Source organism: Rhinopithecus roxellana, chromosome 17 (assembly GCF_007565055.1).
Source record: "Rhinopithecus roxellana isolate Shanxi Qingling chromosome 17, ASM756505v1, whole genome shotgun sequence".
NCBI lineage: Eukaryota > Metazoa > Chordata > Mammalia > Primates > Cercopithecidae > Rhinopithecus > Rhinopithecus roxellana.
The window spans coordinates 84,227,304-84,232,313 of NC_044565.1; the positions used below are offsets into that span (position 1 = coordinate 84,227,304).

The following is a 5,010-nucleotide window of genomic DNA, read 5'->3' on the forward strand; positions in this document are numbered from 1 at the left end:
GTAGAACACAGGTGAAGTCCATGGGTAGCTGTCAGAATCCTGTTCTCAGCTGGGCATGGTGGCTCACGCCTGTAATCCCAGCACTTTGGGAAGCCAAGGCAGGCAGATCACCTGAGGTCAGGAGTTCAAGACCAGCCTGGCCAACATGGTGAAACCCCATCTCTACTAAAAATACAAAAATTAGTCTGACGTCGTGGCAGGCGCCTGTAATCCCAGCTACTCAGGAGGCTGAGGCAGGAGAATCACTTAGAACTCGGGAGGCAGAGATTGCAGTGAGCCAAGATCACAACACTGCACTCCAGCCTGGGTGACAGAGCAAGACTGTCTCAAAAAAAAAAAAAAAAAAAAAAAAATCCTGTTAGAATCCTGTTCCCTGATCTACCTGGGAACAGGATTCTAACAATCACCCATAGACTTCACCCCAAGACGGCAAGAGCCAGCTCAAGGCCTAGAGAAAGCCTCACTCACAGGGCAGATTTTCTAATACTGAGAATTTAGGGTTGTGTATGGAAGAGGGTTATCAGATAAAATACAGGATACCAGGATAAAACTGAATTTCAGATAAACAACAAATTTTCTAGAATAAGTACGTCTCAAATATTACAGGTGTCATACTTACGCTAAAAACATTGTTTATCTGAAATTTGAATGTAACTGGGTGCCATGGGTTTTTATTTGCTAAATCCAGCAATTCTACAACTACCCGACTCCACAGTCACATTAGAAATGATGACAGTTTCACAGAGTAAAAAGAACAAGAAAATTGCAATCAGCTCACCTTTTGCTTATCCCTCAGGGTCTTCCTCTCGGTCCTGGCGCTCCCAAGTTCTGCACCATAACCTCTCTTGCCTCCATCCCACCTGACCCCTTAGCTGCTCTGAGCTCCTGTGGCCCAGGTATAGGCCAGTGCTTTTGTCTCTTAACTCAGCTGCATTGAGGTTGAATTTTTCAAAAGGAACTTTATTAGAAAACTAGAGGAGCATATAAATATCTGAATTCATTTTAAAAAATCGTAGTTATCGCATGTAAGGAGATTAAATATCAAAGCTCTGGGAGCTAAGTCCAGCCATGGCCTACTCATTCTTTTTCTCCGAATGTTACTGGATCCATTGACTTGCAGTGAGGGTTTTTAAGCTGGCTGTACCTTCAGTGAAGCCGAACCAACATTCCGGAAGACAGGCTCCACTGACTGCATATTAGAATCACCTAGGAATCTTTTTACCGCCTATCCTAGACCAATTAGATCAGAATTTCTAAGAGTAGGTTTGAGCATCGGGATATTTAAAAGCTCCCCAGGTGATTCTAATATGTATCCAGGGCTGCGCACTCATGCACATTGGAATCACCTGAAAACCTATTTAAAAACCTGCTTGCCTCCCACCCTCAGAAATTCTGATTTAATTGGTATGAGGTGTGGCCTGGGCATTGCGAGTTTGAAAAGCTCTCCAGATGATTTTAATGTGCAGTCAAGTTTGAAAACCCCAGCTCCTCACACTTTAACAGAGTCCAAATCTCCGGGGGATTTTACTAAACTGGAGATGCTGGGGTGGGGCCTCAGATTCTACATGTCTAACAAGTCCCAGGTGATACGATGCTGCCGGTCTTCATACCACACTTTGATTAGTAAGGTCCTAGATCAATGGGTCTCATGACTGGATACACAGTGAAATTACCTAGGGAGCCTTAACAACTACCTCAGCCTGGGCCCCACCCCAGAGATTCTGATGTAATCTGGATGAGATGGGGTCTGGACATCAGGATTGTAAAAGCTCCCCAGGTGATTCTCATATGCAGCCAAGGTTGAGAACCTTGGCTGTAGATCAACATCTAGGCGTCATTTTACAAGTGGCCCTGTGACCCCCAGTGGGGAATACCACTCTCCACAAGCCTTTCTGACTCACCTCCGTTCCCTGCCCCAGCTGGCAGAAGATACTTTCTTCTCCTGCCTCAGAAGGCCATGCCCTCTAGTAAAAATTCCCTTTCTGCCACTCCGGGCTGAAGAAAGCCTCTAATTCCCAGCTCGGTTGCAGAAGAGAGACGATTGCCACAATACCCTGAAAGCATTTCTGGTCAGGCCTGCCCCTTTGGCTTTCCTCAACTTTACCTCTGATTATCAACCGTTCCCCCTGCTCAAGTGGTCTTCTCTAAGGCCGCCTCTGCCAGAGCAGCCGCGGGCCACAGAGAAGTACGCTTCACCTGCCAGTCACAAGCAAAGAAGAGAAGTTCTGTGCTTTGACAGAACACTATCAATCACAGGTGCTGACCCAGTTTCATTACTTAGCTGTTCCCAGGCCAGTTAACATACAACCTCTCCCCTCTCCTACCTCATCCCTTTGAAATGGAGTTGTGGTGACACAGGAAACAAGATGTGGCCTGCAGGGAACCAAAGGGAAAACGTGAAATTAAGGAAATTATGACTCTATTTTGAGGTAATCTTCATGAAATTATTTATGAATCTTTTCTTTCCCTAAGGGGTGGCCATAAATCTCATCTTTAATGGATCTTCATTCATAGCTTTCATCTTCTGATGGGCCTGCATCTTTTATGGGAAGTTGGATGTTGTTGGTAGAAATGTTAAGTCCACATATTAGGTGTACGGAGTTTGTATAAAATATGAACTCTAATGTGTAGAATTTGCAGGTCGCTGAAGTGTCACAGTCTACTGAAATGGGTCTGGAATCAATAAGGTACACATCAAACTCAATTGTATTTAATTTTCATTGCTACCTAGAGGAAAGCCTTGCATGGCCCTACATGCATGAAATTAAACATGAAAGCCCATCTGAAGTGTAGAAGCAATACTTAAAATGACCTGTAAATAGAGCAAAACACGGCAGCCCAGCCCATCGCGATATTATCGTTCATTTCTCTTTCCACAGTGGAGGTGACAGCCCCCATAAGAAAATCGGAAGAGACACAAGCACATTGCAGATCTAAAGGAGAGCTAAGTGTTTTCAGTTACACACCAGCAGGACTTCCCTCTCTGCACAGCCCTGGAGTCTCTTCCAAGTGGAAAATCACACTCTGTCCTTCAGCCTGAGAGTGAAGAGAGAAGGCAAGTAAAACAAGGACCTCCTGAACTTGGCCAGCACTCGACCCCTGCTGCCCCCCACCCCACCCAGCTCAGTTCCTTGGCCGGTGAGATAATGGAAGGTTCAGCCCTTGCAGCTGACGAGGGGTGGGGAGCAGACGCCCACTCTGGGCACTTCCAGCTGACACTGACCTTTCAGTCATGGAAACATTCCCCAGACCGACACTAATCGGGGGCACATCTGGCGTTTGGACTGCATCCAGATGGGGGTTTGTGTTAGTCAAGTCAGCATGATAACCCGCTGGGGAGGGAGGGAGGGGAGAGGACAGAGCAGCTGAGAGCAATCCCCATCCTTGGCTGCGTGAGGGAGAGGTGGTCATGCTGTGGCCAGTGAGTCATAGACTAGAGACCACCTAATCCCTGTCCACCCCTGCTCTCCCTGCTCCCTCCAACAGAGGACAAAACTGGATCCACCCAGAAAGGCAACTCGCCAGAGTTGCACAACTGGTCAGCAGCAGACTGCGATCTCAGTGTCCTGGGAAACTATCTCAGTGTCTCATCCACTCTATTGCACTGCCCACTTTCTACACTCTCTCAAAGTGTAGCGTGTTATTTCAGGATAAAATGTGTGCTAAGGTGATGAAAAGAGTCCAGCTGTTTCTTCTCTTTCACTTCCTCTGATTTGTAAAAGTATAAGATGATTTTCCAAGACAGTGACAAACCACCATCGCTCACACCCATTCCACCCACCCCAATTCTTTCATCATAGCTTCTTTTCTGGATTTGGAAGAAGAGGCTGCCCTTTCTGACTGTTTCATGGACTTTGTCGGAAATCAACACAATGTCTTATCTCCCATCCCTAGAATGAGCAACTGCAATTGGGAATAAGACTTCATAGTATCGAAGGTCCAGCTACACAGGTCAGGAATGACAAATGGTCTTGGCCAGCTCTCAGCCTCTGCCTTTACAAAGTCTGACACCTGTTGCAGTCACGAATTGCACTGCTAAAGAGGTAATCAAGCAAACCAAAGCCAGGATAAAAGGGATTATGTCTCCACTCACCCACACAGAAAGAAGGCTGTCTCCAACTGCAGAAGGAAGTTCTTTCCATGGGCCCTGGAGCGCCCTCCCCACTTGTGGGCACCATGGTTCAAGTCTGCCCCAGTGATCCTCTCCTGTATAAGCCTCCAGGTCCAGATTATGGAAACCAGGAATCTCATCCAGCTGCTCAAATAACAAAGAAGTTAGCGGGATCTTCTGGTATGAATAATTGTAACTGCAGAGATCTATGCAGCCTTAACCCTTTGCTATAAACCTACAGAGAAACAAGGAAGCAACCCAGGTAAAAGCAAGACAATGGTCAGTGGTCAACTTCCCAAGGTAGGTTTCAGCTTCCACATTAACTAATCAGCTTGCAGAGCTTGCAGCACCTTCTACATCCAGCCTCTAGACAAAGGGCAACTATCATCCACCAACCGATTTTGTCCTCTTCTGGAAGAATCAGAAAGGAAAAATGTCTTCACTCCATTTCTCCTACCCTCCTCAAGATCACCTCCCTCCCCAAACCCCTCACTTCTGTTGTCCTCTCTAAGAAATATGCTTTATCCACTCCAATGGGCAGGACAGTAGTAACTGAGACAGGAGAATGACCCTCCTCCTTGCTTTAGGGAAGTTATCAGTTCCACCCTCCCTGGGAAGCTCTGTAGTCTCTGAGAAGAGGCTCACAGACACCATCACTCTACCTAAGCCAGTTAGGTCCTCTGCTGGTGCCAGCCTCTTTTTTCCCCACCAATGAGTTGGTACAAAGCCGTTCCATGTTCCATGCCAAACCAGTTATTCGCAACACTCATCAAAATCTGCCTCCGTCCACTAACTCAGCACTCCTGCTTTCCTAGCATAGCCAACCTCCCTAACACCCTGACATCCTGGCCTTCAGCTTCACTGTTTACATCACATGAGAGATTTGGGTTTTGGAAGCC

General features: G+C 46.7%; 1 long non-coding RNA gene across 2 annotated transcripts; it reads right to left on the reverse strand.

Annotated features, from left to right (window-relative positions):
• Positions 1–2,402: 2,402 nt before the first annotated feature.
• On the reverse strand, positions 2,403–4,545 carry LOC104655217. 2 transcript variants are annotated; one of them, XR_746937.1, is made up of 4 exons: positions 4,094–4,545; positions 3,224–3,332; positions 2,967–3,036; positions 2,410–2,673 (listed from the first exon to the last, which is right to left on the reverse strand). It is a non-coding gene; the product is annotated as an uncharacterized LOC104655217 (long non-coding RNA). The 2 variants fall into 2 exon arrangements; XR_746936.1 differs by lacking the exon at positions 3,224–3,332 and having other exon boundaries at positions 2,403–2,673.
• Between the last annotated feature and the right edge of the window lie 465 nt (positions 4,546–5,010).